Source organism: Lichenostomus cassidix, unplaced genomic scaffold (assembly GCF_008360975.1).
Source record: "Lichenostomus cassidix isolate B80296 unplaced genomic scaffold, HeHo_3.0 HiC_scaffold_37, whole genome shotgun sequence".
Taxonomy (NCBI): Eukaryota; Metazoa; Chordata; class Aves; order Passeriformes; family Meliphagidae; genus Lichenostomus; species Lichenostomus cassidix.
The window spans coordinates 1,908,561-1,924,824 of record NW_028147279.1 but is presented as its reverse complement, the minus strand read 5'-3'; the positions used below and the strand labels follow the sequence as shown (position 1 = coordinate 1,924,824).

Here is a 16,264-nt window from a genome sequence, read left to right as displayed (position 1 = left end):
TGTAAGATCAAGGAATCGAGTTCTGTCTCAACATTTCCCATCAGAAACCACAGGTGCAGGACTTACACAGAGAATTCTTTGTACCTCCCAGAGCTGGTACAGAATGAGTGCTTTGCCCCTGCCTGAGCTGGTACAGAACAAAGGCCTTGTGCTGCCAAAGCTGGTGTGTGACGAAGGCTTTGCTCCTGTCGCCCTGACACCCATCATTCACTACTGTGAAAAACCTGCCTCCAAAGCTGACCATGCCTCGGACACTCCTCCCTTGGCCCTGCCAGGTGGAGTTTGGCAAATCTCCACAGGAATTAAGGGGGAGCAAAGGAGGGTGGCAAGGAGGAACCAGGTGTATGGACTAGCATGAAAGACAGCTCTGGAGTGACTGAACTCTGAAGATCTTCCCCACCATGAGATCACATTGATCGACACAGAGGCAGAGGATCACCTACTGCTCTGCCCCAGCAAAACTGCAGATGCTGCCAAGGAACAGTCACAACCTAAACCCCTTTCGGTCCAACTTGATTGGTGGCCCTTTAAGTACTTTAGGACTTAAAAAAGGAATTCCTAAAGATTTATTGGATGGTTTACCTTTAGGTAAATTGAGCAAACTGGTAACCCAGTGGCGTGTGCCAAAACCACATTCCTTTTCCTCTGTGAAAGAAAGTTCACCTGTCGCAGCTTCTGCCCCCTTTTGTGGATGGTGCAGACAAGACATCAAAGCAAACTTTTTTCTCTAGTAGAGGGAAACTAGAATCTCCATTTCCTAGTGGTGGGCAGGGAAATGGAGAATGGATCTATATTAAACAGCTCACTAAAACAGAAAAAGGAGATTTGTTAATCACAGCTATTGTGGGATTTTATTCCCGCAGTTTTAAGGATACTGAGAAAAGCTATACTGCTTGGGAGAAAGGTGTGTTTGCAGCAAGCCTGGCTTTCATTGAAGTCGATGCACAAATTGGAGGAGCCTCAAAAAACCTTTCTATCCAAGAAACAGAGAGTCTGGATATCAGCCAAGACAAACCTGCCTCAGCCATCTGGGTGGCCCCTCCTTTTTCCCAACACCAAACAATAAATGCCTGGTTTATTGTTCCATCATTTTAACTCCTTTTTGCCTGAAAAGGGCAAGTTTTCTACTTTTGTTTTTGCAGGAGAACCCCGTGGGACTTTAAGATTTTTTTCAGAAGAAACATTAATAAGAATTGAAGACCTAAATCTGAAAATGGTCTACAAAATTTTGATTAGGTTGCTCATACGTTTCTACATTGCACCTCCTACCCATAACCAAAATACTAATGAATGGCCTTGGTCTCAAGCCCTCATAATGATGAAGTTTGCCATTCATCTGAATGGGTCTGAGAAAAAAATGTGTGGGTCTGGGATAAAAATGTGTGGGTTAGAACCCTGCCTGGTATCATTGATGAAAAAATTCAAGCAGGATGCAGAAAAGTGGAACCTGGTCTTCAATACTATTTGTAATTGGAAACACCAGCCAACAACAAATATTATTTAAACCAGAATGGTCTCTCAAAAAGGTTGCTCCCTTTTTCCTGGAGATGAATATTGAGAGACCTGACTGGTGTTTTAGGAACCAGATTGGGGGTTCTAAATAGCATTGATTAGGAGGTATTATTGAATAAATTGGCTACTGCAACTTTTGACAGAAATGCAACAGCCTTTAAGAAGGCATTTTTCCTACAGAAATCTGAAAAATAATTTGGGATAATGCTAACAATTTTGAAAAGAACCTCCAGCCTTGGTGGATGTTGGTTAATCTTACAAATGATTCTGTTAATAACACTGTCACAGCTTATGTATTAACTATTCACAATGCTTCAGTATCTTTGATTTATCCTGTTTTCACATTAGGCTTGAACCACAATGGAACTATACTCTATCCTTTCGAGCACAGAGCATGAGCCCAAAAGGTGAATGATAAATGGCAAATGATAGACCTGGAATCCTGCATTGTGCGGGAACAACTAGGAATTATCTCTGAAAGTAACACCATCAGAACACGAGATTTTTGTTTAGACACTGACAAAAAGTTTGCCATTATGAAGGAAATTAACCCTTAAACTGTAATAATTTATATTGGCAAAGGTTGTGTATGCTTATGAACTGTTTGTAGTAATATCACAGTAAGAAATGTATTAGCTTATACTAGTAATCATACGAATTTTTGTGTTTGTAATGTTACTGAAATCACGGGATGTGACTTCTCTTATTTAGCTGCAGTCACTTCCCACCAAATTCTGAAATCTGATTTCACATTGATTCATATTGAGCAAGCTGCATGGCAAAAAGTAATGTAAAAATCTTTCCTGTCTTGTTTCCCTTCCTTCCCTTCTCTCCCCTTCTCCCTCCCTTAGTACTAACACCATGTGGTCCCAAAGACAACTCATCCAGAAGACACCTCATCATAAAGAAAGACAACTCACCCAGAAGATGACTCATCATGAAGAAGACAACTGGTCCTGAAGATAAATGTTGAGCCACCGGGTGGTGTAAGGGTTGATCCAAGAATCGAGTTCTGTCTCAACATTTCTCATCAGAAACTACAGGTGCAGGACTTACGCAGAGAATGCTTTGTGCCTACCCAAAGCTGGTACGGAGCGAATGCTTTGCCCCTGCCTGAGCTGGTACAGAACAAAGGCCTTGTGCTGCCAAAGCTGGTGTGTGACGAAGGCTTTGCACCCGTTGCCCTGACACCCATTGTGAAAACCCTGCCGACCATGCCTCGGACACTCCTCCCTTGACCCTGCCAAGTGGAGATTGGCAAATCTCCACAAGAATTAAGGGGAGCAAAGGCGGGTGGCAAGGAGGGACCAGGTGTATGGACTAGCATAAAAGACAGCTCTGGAGTGGCTGAACTCCGAAGATCTTCCCCACCGAAAGATCACATCGATCTTTGCAGAGGCCAAGGAACGCCGACTGGACAGGACGCCAGGGACGCCGGACGTCTGTGGACCTGTGGTGGTAGCTATAGCCCCTTTCCTTCCCTTTCCTCCCCATCTTTTCCCAATTTTCTCTCTTTCTCTCTCTATCGCAGGCCGCTTTACAGGCCAAATGAATAAAGTTCCCCCTTGGATTGAAATTTAACTCCCTTGACTTGTTGGATTTTGTGTTTTCTTTTTTTTTTTGCACTCTGAGATCGTAGCTGGTATGAACCATCACGCGTCTGCTCATGAGTGGACTGTGACACACAGCTGCCCAGTGATTTTATACAGCCTGCCTCTATGATGTCACAGTCTGCCCTGTGATGTCACACAGCTGTCCCATTGTTATGATCCAATTATTAAGGTTCTTTAGAAATACCTCTGCCCAAATTAAGGTACAAACGAGACCATATGCCAGTCAATAGTATGAGTTTTATTTGATAGAAAATATGAGAGAGAGAGAGAAGAGAGAAAAAGAGAGGTAAGAAAAGAGGTGGGGGGGACAGAAAGAGGGAAAGAGAAAATATCACCATCTGTGGATCCCAACAATGTTGCATTGATCCTCTCCAGCTGGTCTTCTCGGTGGTGGTGGTCCCCCCGAAAAGCACAGAATGCCATGGGTTAATATACACTCAGACCAGGGGCAATGTCCAGGCATGTCCCCCCAGGGGAGGGGACAGTCTCTAGCAGCAGACTCTGCTTGCATCACCTGCACTCCTGTGGTGCCAGGCCTAGCACTCTGGGGGGTCTGTGATGGATTGTGACTCCCCCTCAGCGCCTCTCATGTGAAAGTCCCATGGATGTAGCCAGTGAGGCTGGGGGTTCCACAGCTGGGCCAGTCTGTGTAAACCTGGCTTCTGTAAGCTGTGCTCTGCCCCCACCCCAAACTCAGCCAGGGATGATTCTCAGTGCAGCTGGTGGCTTTGGCCTTTGTGTATGCATTCCTTTCCCTCAGCTTGAGATGAATGAACAATAGGTTTCCCTTTATCTAATCTCAGCAGTTTGACTCTCAGTCCAAAGTCCCAGTCAGGTATCTTCAGGGAGGCTTTTTTGATTGTAGCTTCTTTATACACTTTTTGTTATAATGAGCAAAACTTTATATCAATGTTTGAGGCATGAACTATTTCAGTCTCTGACAGCCACCCCGTGACTCAAACATTGTAATAAATGTCTCTTTTTTAGCAATCTTCTTTAGCTTATGGGTTGTTTACGGAGGTGATGAAAAAAAAGATAATGGGAGAAAAGATAGAAATAGTAGAAGCAATAACATAAGCAATTATACTAATAGGTACAATAGTTCAAAGCATAAATTCAATTGTAATCATTAATTTAATTTTTATTAGTCAGTACCTCCACCCCGCGACCCTAGGAATTAGTGTTTTTAAATGGGTGGTGGGTGTGAGGGGTATTTTTATATTGTATCTCTTAGATGTTAGCTTAATATGTTTGGAAATTGGTTATAGAATTCTTCATTTTTTTTTTTTTGGTATAAATGTGGATGGATTTAGCAGGGATGTATGTTTCTTTTTCAACCACATTTACATATATTTGGTAGAATTTTATAGGTAATATTTCTTTTTCGCTGGATAATTCTATACATCATGAAAATTACTTTTATGATACAAAATTAACATACAAAAGATTTTATAAAAATTATTGTTAAGCAATCTTATCTTTATATGAGGGCTATGCTCTGTTTTTTTAAGATTCAGATTATAGCACTGTTGTAATTTAGCCTTGAAACAAATTAGAAATTATAGCTTTACAATCAGTGTAATTAAAAAATGAAATTGATTCTTTTTCAAATTCAGTTGTATTATCTCAACTAGTTTTTTCTCATGAATTTTTGAGGCAGAGTTAAAATACTCTCTTAGGATATATGGCAGGAGATTTAACAGTCATTGGTTTGAGAGCTGGTAGAAGGCTTTTCTGTATTTTATTTACGTCATTCCATACAACGTTTGTGTTTTGCTAAGATTTTTTAATTCATTACTTAGTAAATTTGAAAAATTTAGCCAAATTATAATAATTTTAAATTTTTCTAAGGCAGAACTGAGAAGATTAGTGCATTTTGTATAAATTCTTATACCAACTCTCAGGATTAAATTGGTTGAGACAAATTATGCATTTATAACAACTTTTGCCACATTATTTTTTAGTAAAAAGACAAAATAAGTTAGACAAAAATTAAACATAAGAATATATAAAATATTTTAACTAATATTTGATCTTCTAGCAAGTTACTTGCAATGACAAATGTCTTGGATTGATGATATGATAATCCTTTATCCCCTATCGTTGGCTTATATGCCCAAGAAAGAAAAAAATGTGTAAAAATGTGTGGTCCTGTCTCTTTAACTACACCCAGCCGAAGAGAGAAACGCGGGTTGTTTTGAAAACATTTTCTCCAAGCCTCGCTCCGGGGGAGGATTCGTCGCCCGGCAGAGACTGCGTGCTGGACGGGGGTCGGAGTGAGCTCTGTTCCCGTTTTTTCCATTCTTCTTCTTTTTTCCTCGTTCGGACCCCTTCTCTTCGATCTGCTTCGCCACCCGGAGACCCAGGAGGGCCAGAGGACAGCAGAGCTCTCCAGGGAGCTCCACCCGGCCCCGGGTGGGGGGCGAGGAGGAGAGGGACTGCGTCTGAGAAAAGGACTTTTTAATCAGGTTGAATAACTGCCTTTCACCTTGTTTCTCCCCTTCCCCTGTGCCTTGCAGGGCACTCTGCGTAGTTTTGTTAAATAAATAGTTTTTTCTTCACTTCCATCTAAGAAGTTCTGTTGTGGGTGGGGGAAAGGGGTGTCGGGGCCCTTCGCTCTCGGAAAAAAGAGTCTTATCATTAACCCAAGACAACAACACAAATAAATTACAAATGTTAATAAACTGACAATGCAAGCAATTATGGTGACATTTTAAATTTTCACTGGCTCTCATGCAGCATCATTTCATGTGTTGGTACGTTCATTTAGGCATGATTTTGCTGTTTGCAGATTCTCTGCTCTCATACTCGTTTTCCTTATCTTCAATGCAAGAGTGTTTGACATTTCTGGAAAAGAAAAGAAACAAGCTTCCCCGGCAATACTTTTTTTGGACATTATTAAATTTAGTGACAAACAATGCCATTGTTTAAAACATTTTGAAGAATTAATCACCTTTTTAGTAACCAAGCATATTTTTAGTAACTAATTGCTTCTTATTCTACTTTTTCTTGCACTAAGTCTAAGCTAGGGTAGACAGGTAAGTAACAAATTAACTAAAGAAAGACAATACAACATTATCTTTCTACTGGCTGCTTGGGATAGGAATTTTCCCCTAAACTTTTTCTACAGCCTCCCAACAGGGGAAGCTGCATGAAAAATACGTAAGCTTGTACAGGGACAACACCATCTTCACAAGGCAGCAGCTTTATAATGGGCTTCAGGGTTAGAACCAATTCTAGTTTTCCACACAAACCACAGACTGGGGGGGGAGGGTGGTGGGGGGTGTTCCCTAAAAGACAAGAGTTGCAGAAGTGACTTCAGGAGTGAAACCTGTCAATTCTGGCTTTTTACTACAAAATACACACACACACAAAAAACACAAAGTAGGGGCGTGGGTCCCCTCCAAACAGGAGTTTTTAGGCTCGGCACAACACCACGAACAGGAGCTTCGCTAGCTCCGCACAAAACACTAAGGAGAGGCTTTTACTACAAACTACAGACAGGAAGGCCTCCCCACGAGACACAAGCAGCACAATTGGCTTCAGGACTGAAACCTGCCAATTCTGGACTCGCACAACAAAAGACACTAAAGGGAACTAGAACCCCCATATCAGTTTACTATAACTTCTGGCCCCCAGAGATGACACTTCAATTTCCAAAATGTACTCAGAGAAAATTGCAGTCAAATTTCTAAGTGTTTAAACAAACTAGAATATGCACAACCCGTCAAAGAAAGTTGGTGTAAGAGAATTGTTATGAATGGAGTCATAACAACTCTTACCACCCTTTAAAAAAAAGTAGTGTTTGTATTTGTTAGTATATAGTATACTAACATAGTATAGTATAATTAATTATGATATAGTATAATTATTATAATAATTAATAATTAAATAGTATAAAAGGAAGAACGTGAAATTATTTGATGAGAGAAGACAATAGTATTGTGAAAGGCACTTCGGGTCAGAGAATGTTATCCTGCCGACTACGCCAATAAAATGTTATGATCCAATTATTAAGGTTCTTTAGAAATACCTCTGCCCGAATTAAGGTACAAACGAGACCATATGCCAGTCAATAGTATGAGTTTTATTTGATAGAAAATATGAGAGAGAGAGAGAAGAGAGAAAAAGAGAGGTAAGAAAAGAGGTGGGGGGGACAGAAAGAGGGAAAGAGAAAATATCACCATCCGTGGATCCCAACGATGTTGCGTTGATCCTCTCCAGCCGGTCTTCTCGGTGGTGGTGGTCCCCCCGAAAAGCACAGAATGCTATGGGTTAATATACACTCAGACCAGGGGCTATGTCCAGGCATGTCCCCCCGAGGGAGGGGGCAGTCTCTAGCAGCAGACTCTGCTTGCATCACCTGCACTCCTGTGGTGCAAGGCCTAGCACTCTGGGGGGTCTGTGATGGATTGTGACTCCCCCTCAGCGCCTCTCATGTGAAAGTCCCATGGATGTAGCCAGTGAGGCTGGGGGTTCCACAGCTGGGCCAGTCTGTGTAAACCTGGCTTCTGTAAGCTGTGCTCTCCCCCACCCCAAACTCAGCCAGGGATGATTCTCAGCACAGCTGGTGGCTTTGGCCTTTGTGTATGCATGTCTTTCCCTCAGCCTGAGATGACTGAACAATAGGTTTCCCTTTATCTAATCTCAGCAGTTTGACTCTCAGTCCAAAGTCCCAGTCAGGTATCTTCAGGGAGGCTTTTTTGATTGTAGCTTCTTTATACACTTTTTGTTATAATGAGCAAAACTTTATATCAATGTTTGAGGCATGAACTATTTTAGCCTCTGACACCCATGACCTCACAGCCCACTCTGTGATGCCATTCATCTGCCCTGTGATGTAACAGCCTGCTCTGTGATGTCATACAGGTGCTCTGTGATGTCATACAGGTGCTCTGTGATGTCACACAGGTGCTCTGTGATGTCACAGTCCACGCTATGACATCACACAGCCTGTGGGAATGCTGGAATTCTCTTCTGCTCCTGGAGAACTTGGGGTGTCTGGCTGAGCAGGAAAGGTGACCCTGAGCCAGGAGCTTTCCTTTGCTGGCATAGAAAGACCTTCCCAGCACTGTGTCCTTGGCCAGGAGGGTTTGTGCCACAAGAGCTGTCCCTGCCCTGCAGGGTTTGACATGGAAAGTCGTGGTGCCATTTAGGGTAGGAATGAGAATCACTCACTGTATGCGAATTCTGATTTTATTACAAAGCCATACAGTAGATATACTTTTCAGTGTGATAAGTTCTCTCTTAGTTGTTTTCTCAGCCTTTTCACAGTTTCTCAATACAGCTTGTTATTCTTCCCAGGGGAGAGAAGGAATCTGCTGATCTGCTTCAGATCCTGTGCTGATCAATACTTTTCTGCATCCTTTCAGGTTCTTTGGTTTCTCATGGGATCATGGGGGCCTCTTCCTCTGCAACCCCACATCTGCCCCTTCTGTTTTTACTGAGGTTGTGGATAAAGCTAAGGAAACCATGACTTGTTTTGGTTTACTTTTAACATTTTTAACTGTTTTTAACTGTTTTGAAAAGGACAAGACAGAGAATTAAAAAGGCTATTATTGCCAAACAACCTAGTCCAATGAAAACCCAAACTAGTAAGTTTATTCCAGTGAACTGTGAAAAACGAGGTTCACTCTCCTGTTAGGATGAAAAAGGTTTGATAAAAGACAATAGGGGACAGATAAAAGCAAAAGGTCAGCGCTGGGTGCTTTGGCATTCAGCCAGAAAAGCACCCCTGGAATGGACAGAGACACCCTTTCCATACCCTTCAGCCTAATGCATATTCATAAACAGTTACACATGTTCCTATTTCTCTCCAAACTCTTTTGCACGTTCTGGGAACTGATCCGCCTCCTGGCAGCATGCGCAGTCGTCTGTCACTGATCTGTTCTCACTCCCAGATTGTGGTTCCTGCAGCGCCAGGAGCTGATAGTTGCAGTGTCAGAGGCAGGGTCCGGCCGGGGGATGGGATCCAGTTCAAGCAGACACTTCAAGCATTCGAATCCAACCAGAACAGCTATTTTACTGCTATTAAACTCAGCTGGTACTAGAAAGAAAGACCTTAGTCATCATTGCACAGCAACTTTTCCCAGCCAGGCTACCTCTGTAAGAAAAGAATTCAAACAATCCACAGAGTATCCATTGGGATATCTGTGAAAAGCCAACATTATGATATGTATTTATCACACGGGGCATATGGGGGCAGAGAACAAGGGGCATGATGGGAGTTAGAGGCAAAATGAGACGAAAATGGGATCACCTCCAGACCACGCCCCTAAGCCCCATATCCGGATGTTGATTGGCTGCTGAGTGATGGGCGGCAGTGGTGACCAATGGGTGGTGACAGAGGCGGGAACAGCCTAATCAATCCCTCCCATCCCTCCCAGTACAGGCCAGTTCAGCCCAGTACAACTCCAGTGCCCCTCCAGGCCCCCCCAGGATACTCAAGTTCATTCCCAGTCTCTTCCATTTCCTCCCAGTGTCCCCCAGTATGTCCCAGTTCATCCCAGTGTCATTCCAGAGTTCCCCTGTGTCCCCCAGTATTGCCCACAGTGTCCCCAGTATGTCCCAGTATCCCCCAGTATCACTCACAGTATCCCCAGTATGCCCCAGTATTGGCCAGTGTCACTCCCAGGATGTCCTGGTATGTCCCAGGATGTCTCAGTGTACCCTCACAGTCCATCCCAGTCCATCCCAGTCAGCCCAGTTTCCCCCTCAGCATTCCCTGTGTCCCCCAGTATGTCCCAGTCCACCCCAACGTCACTCCCAGTATGTCCCAGTGTCCCCCACAGCATTCCCAGTGTCCCCCAGTATGTCCCAGTCCTCCCCACTGTTTCCAAGGAAACTTGAACGTCTCACGGTTGCCATGGCACCCAAACCCAGCAGTGGTCAGTGAAGTGACCATGGCAACAGCCCCTTGCAATGCCCAGTGCAGGTTGGGATGAGAATCCACCCTCAGCCTGGCCCAGGGCAGGGCTGCAGTGCCCTTCCCAGCAGCCTGGCTGCACAGCAGCACTTCCAGGGCTCTCTGCATTTCCCTTCCCTCACTCTTGGCTCACTCACACACCTCCCAACAACCCCTTGGTGCTTTGAGCTGCAGGGAGTTCAAAGCTTGTCTGTCCTTCAGCAGTTGGTCTAATTCTGCCTTCAGCCAACTCTGGATTTGTGTTTACTGCAGAACTTCATATGTGTCTAAAACATTCCTTGCATGGCTCTTCCCTGGGGAAGGGGAACCTCCTTGGTGGCAGCTTGGGCTTGGCACACACTTGAGGAGGGTGTCTGTTTTCAGTGGGGAAACTTAGGAGTTTGAGATTGCTTCAAAAAATAGAATAAGAAAACCCCTCTTTGCTTGAGTGCAGCCAGTGCTGCAAGCAAAGCAGGTCCCAGGTGAGTGAGGAGAGACAGGATTAGGTTGGGCATTGAGGACCAGGGTTGTCCCCACTCAGATGTCAAGGCACAGCTTCTCTGACCAAGCCAGACCTTCTGAGGACAGACCCTGGATCAATGTCAGTCACAGAATGCTGCAATCACCTCTTCTCTACAGGGAAAAATAAACCCTTTATACTAGGAATTTGGATTTTTTAGATGTTCCTTGAAATATCTTTCAATAACTATAAAAAAACCAATTTTTTAATGAACTGCACTAGACCAGAGGGAAATCAAGGCAGAGCCATGGTTTGTTAGGAGTCTGGATCAGCCCAAGGCTCTGTGTGCCAAGGCAGAGGCAGGCAGGATGCAGAGCTGTCAGCAAAGGAAGGGCCAGCGAGGTGGGGCAGCCGGGGGATGACAACAGCCTGCAGGGACAGAGGCACAGGGCATGGACAGCGTAGGACAGCCTGGGCTGGAGAGGGCACAGGGATGTGCAGGAGCTGCAAGGCCCTGACAGAGCCAACTTGTGCAGCACTTTGGCCATGGCTGCTGTCCCTGGCCCTGAGGCCATGAGGAGGACACAAGTGACCCTTGCAGCCCTGGGGCCTCATTGCCTCCTTGTCCCTGCCCAGCAGCCTGGCAGGGGCTGCCCCATGGTCCTGCCCTTGGCATTGCACATCCCCACATGCCAGTGCCCCGGGAAGAGCCCTGAGCACTGAGGGAGGGACAGGATCTGCCTTGCCAGGGGCTGAGGCTCAGGGCTTGGCCCTTTGCATTCCTGAAACACATCCAGGTTTGCTCAGCATCAGAGACACCTTTGCCTTCTTTGTCCCCAGCTGTCATCACTGCCTCCAGTGTTCTGCCCTAACTGCAACCTGGGGACACTTTCTCAGTCATGTCCCTCAGTGGAACTCATTAACACTACAAGGAACTTCAATGTTTTTATTTATGTTTGACTTATTGAGAAGTTTTTTGCACACACTCTGAGGGACTGAGTGTGATGCAAACAGCACCAAAGCCCCGCGAGGGTCATTCCAGTGCCTGTGCTGTTGCTGTGCTGCTGAGCTGGGCTGGGCTCCTGGCACAGAGGAGCTCCTGGCAAGCAGCAGCACTGCAGAGAGACAGCTCTGCCCAGGAGCAGCTCCTGTGCACAGCCCAGCAGGGCTGGGGCACTGCCAGGCCATCTCAGGGACACCAGCAGGGCACACCCAGAGCTCACAGGCGCTCAGCACTGGCAGGGGCTGTTGGTCTAATTGTGCCTCCTGCCAGCTCTTGATTTGTGTTTATTGTAGAACTTCCTGTGTGTCCAAAACATTTCTTGCAGAGTTCTGCCTGGCTTGGGGAAGGGGAACCTCCTTGGTGGCAGCTTGGGCTTAGCATACACTTGAGGAGTGTGTCTGTTTTCAGTGGGAAACTTAGCAATTTAGAAGTTTTAGATTGCTTCAAAAAAATATTTCTCCATATCTACGATAGGAAACCTTCCTAATGAACTGCACCAGACCAGAGGGAAATCAAGGCAGAGCCATGGTTTGTCAGGACTTGCTTGATCCTAATGAGCCCTGTGGTGCATTTGGTGCTGAGCCCTTGAACCTCAGGGCAAACCTGAGAGGAGATTGCACAAACCTTTCCAGGAGTCAAAGTCAGAAGAAAAACCCAAAGTGTCTCCAAGCATTAATGGGTCCCACTGAGGTCCATAACCAACACAGGATCCTCCTGGACTCCTTGGAGGAGAGAACTGGAGGCCATGATTGCACAAAAACCTCTCAGATATTCAATGTGAAAAGGAGAAAGGAAAATACCTTAAAAAAAAAATGAAGTATTGCAGGCATTAATGAGCTCCACTGAGTGTCATTACTAACAAGGGCTCTCAAGGGACTAATTAAAGCAGATAATTGGAGGCCAGGATTGCACAAACCTCTCAGAGACTCAGTGACACAAAGAAGGACTTTAATAAACCCTGAGTACCTTGAAGCATTAATGAGCCCCACTGAGTGTTGTTACTGACAGAGAATCTCAAGGGACTCATTAAAGCAGATAATTGGAGGCCAGGATTGCACAAAGCTCTCACAGAGTCCCATATTTGTTACCCATAATAATACTAGTATTGATATTTTACTAAGTTTTTTATTTATATAAAGAATCTATACATTTTTAGCCACCAAATAAATAAATGTTCATTGGTTCAATGTCACACAATTCCCCTTATTAATCTACGCTCTATTGGTTATTGATCTCTCCCACTTGATGCTAATTAGTCCAATTTTTATTAATTTTGTCACTTTTTTATCACCTTTTTCTCAGACAGGATTCAGGGGGCGCTTTGGGTTCCGGCAGACATTTTGGGACACATTTGGGGCAGTTTTGGGTGTGGGGAGGGAATTTAGAGAGAACTTGGGGTCGGGTGGACACTTGCGGGGTCCGAGCGGCACTGAGGGGACACTGAGGGATCCTGAGGGAAAGTTTCGGGTTCGGAGTGACACTGGAGGGTCCAGGGGGCACTTGGAGGTCAGGGAGGGCATTTGGGGCTTTCGGGGTCCGGGAGAGCAGCTGGGGGCGATAGCGGAGCTGTGCGGGGCGCGGGGCATGATGGGAGTTGTAGGCGCGGGTAGAACGGAGCTGTGCGGGGCGCGGGGCATGATGGGAGTTGTAGTCGCTGCTACAATGGCTCTCCATGGGGCGCTGGGCATGACGGGAGATGAAGTCACGACTGCAATGGAGCTCTACGGGCGCCGCGGGGCATGATGGGAACTGTAGTCCCGGCAGTGGCTCGAACGCGGCGTTTGGGGCTCGCGGGAGCCACTCGTGGGTCCGAGCGGCCGCTTTGGGCCCTCAGGGTCACCTGGGCGGTCGGGGAGCACTTACGGGACGCTTGCAGAGCGCTCGCGGGGCTCGGTGGGGCGCAGGGCCGTGACGGGAGCTGCAGGGCCGCAGCGGGATCGTGAGGGACTCTGAGGCCGCGGAGGATGACGGGAGACAAAGGCCGGGCGGTAATTGTGTGGCGCGGTGCATCACGGGAGCTGTAGGCCCGGCAGTGCCGGTTGCAGGCCTCTCCGGGGTTGGGAGCCCTTAGGGGCACTTGTGGGTCAGGGAAGGCATTTAGGGTCCCCAGAGGGTACTGAGGGGCATTTAGGGGTCCCGGAGGGTCTGTGGGGCACACTGGGGTGTGAGGGGCTCTGTGGGGCGCAGGGCATGACGGGAGTTGCAGTCCCGGCGCCGATAGGCCTCTATGGGCCGCGGGGCATGACGGGAGCTGTAGGCAAACAGCGCCTAAAATGGCGGCGGCACCAGACCCCGCCCCCGGGCGCTGATTGGCTGCCGCGGTGACTGGCGGGAGGCTCAGCCAATGGGAGGCGGCGAAGGCGAAAACAGCTTATTCAACCTTTCCAGTGCCTCCCAGTTCATCCCAGTTCATCCCAGTCCCTCCCAGTTCATCCCAGTTCATCCCAGTACAGCCCCAGTGCCCCTCCAGTCCCTCCCAGTTCATTCCAGTTCGTCCCAGTACAGCCCCAGTGCCCCTCCAGTGCTTCCCAGTTCATCCCAGTCCCTCCCAGTACAGCCCAGTTCATCCCAGTACAACCCCAGCGCCCCTCCAGTTCATCCCAGTGCCTCCCAGTACAGCCCAGTGTCCTCCCACAGCATCCCCAGTGTCCCCAGTATGTCCCAGTATGTCCCAGTCTCACTCCCAGTCTGTCCCAGTCCATCCCAGTATCACTCCCAGTGTCTCCAGTGCCTTCCCACAGCCCATCCCAATCCCTCCCAGTGTCCCCAGTTTGTCCCAGTATCGCTCCCAGTCCATCCCAGTCCCTCCCAGACCAAACCTCGGCTCTGGCCACGCCCCTTCCTTTTAGGCCACGCCCATTTCCTCAGGCCACGCCCCTTTCCTTGACCACGCCCCTTCCCTTCAGGCCACGCCCACTTCCTCAGGCCACGCCCCTCCCAGTTCCTTCCCCATTTCCAGTTCCCCGTGGCTGCTGGGAAGGTGAGTGGGACCCCCAGTTCATCCCAGTTTATCCCAGTTTACCCCAGTAACCCCCCAGTCCCTCCCAGTCACCCCCCAGTTTATCCCAGTCCCTCCCAGTTAGCCCCCAGTTCCTCCCAGTTCATCCCAGTTAGCCCCCAGTTTATCCCAGTTCATCCCAGTTTACCCCAGTAACCCCCCAGTCCCTCCCAGTTCATCCCAGTTAGCCCCCAGTCCCTCCCAGTCCATCCCAGTTTATCCCAGTAACCACCCAGTCCATCCCAGTTATCTCCCGGTAAATCCCAGTCCCTCCCAGTCCCTCCCAGTCCATCCCAGTCCATCCCAGTAACCCCCCAGTAAATCCCAGTTCACCGCAGTTACCCCCCAGTTCCTCCCCGTTACTCCCAGTTAGCCCCAGTCAGTCCCAGTCAGTCCCAGTTAGCCCCAGTCAGTCCCAGTCAGTCCCAGTCAGTCCCAGTTTGCCCAGTTTGCCCAGTCCCGCCCTGCTCAGGAATCCCGGTGACTCACTTGTTCCCCAGTTCGCTCCCAGTTCCGCCCAGTTCGTCCCAGTTCCCTCCCAGTCCCTCCCAGTCAGTCCCAGTCCCTCCCAGTCAGTCCCAGTCCCCCTCCAGCTCCCCCAGTTTGCCCAGTCCCACCCTGCTCAGGAATCCCAGTGACTCATTCGCTCCCCCAGTCCCTCCCAGTCCCTCCCAGTTCCCTCCCAGTTCCCTCCCAGTCTCTCTCACTCCCCTCCCAGTCCCTCCCAGTCCCTCCCAGTTCCCTCCCAGTCCCTCCCAGTCCCTCCCAGTTCCCTCCCAGTTCTCCCCAAGCCCCTCCCAGTCCCTCCCAGTCTCTCTCACTCCCCTCCCAGTCCCTCCCAGTTCCCTCCCAGTCCATCCCAGTTTGCCCAGTCCCTCCTCCGCAGGGTCAAAGGTCACGGAATGGAGCGGGAAAGCCTCGGGATGCTGGTGATACTGGGAGGTACTGGGAGAGACTGGGAGGGAACTGGGAGGGAACTGGGATGGACTGGGATGGACTGGGAGGGAACTGGGAGGGAACTGGGATGGACTGGGATGGACTGGGAGGGAACTGGGAGGGAACTGGGAGGGACTGGGGGGAACTGGGATGGACTGGGATGGACTGGGAGTGGAACTGGGAGGGACTGGGAGAGACTGGGAGGGACTGGGAGGGAACTGGGATGGACTGGGAGGGACTGGGAGGGACTGGGAGGGAACTGGGATGGACTGGGAGGGACTGGGAGGGAACTGGGAGGGACTGGGAGGGGAACTGGGAGGGAACTGGGATATACTGGGATATACTGGGAGTTACTGGGAGGAGATTGAGAGGGGATTGGGGGAAGTGGGAGGGACTGGAAGGGAACTGGGATTAACTGGGAGTTACTGGTTGTAACTGGGCTGATTTCGGGGGGAACTGGGAGGAACTGGGCCCAGTGCTCCCCCAAACTGGTTTAACTGGTGTCCCCTCCCCCCGCCCAGTTCTGTCCCTGGCCAGAGGAGATCCGCCGGGTGAGTAACTGGTTATACTGGGATGGACTGGGAGGGACTGGGATGGACTGGGATGGAACTGGGATGGACTGGGATGGACTGGGAGGGAACTGGGAGGGACTGGGAGGGACTGGGAGGGACTGGGATCAAACTGGGATAGAACTGGGATGGACTGGGATTGACTGGGATTGAACTAGGATGAACTGGGAGGGACTGGGATGGACTGGGATTGGACTGGGATGGAAGTGGGAATGGACTGGGAAGCACTGGGAGCTGAACTGGTGTGAACTGGGATGGACTGGGATGGA

The 16,264-nt window shown here is 48.4% G+C and overlaps 1 long non-coding RNA gene across 1 annotated transcript; it reads left to right on the top strand.

Moving 5' to 3' along the window:
- The first annotated feature begins 14,376 nt into the window (after positions 1–14,376).
- Positions 14,377–15,983, top strand: LOC146423603 (uncharacterized). The gene is made up of 3 exons (XR_014847502.1): positions 14,377–14,472; positions 15,377–15,432; positions 15,948–15,983. It is a non-coding gene; the product is annotated as an uncharacterized LOC146423603 (long non-coding RNA).
- Positions 15,984–16,264: the final 281 nt, after the last annotated feature.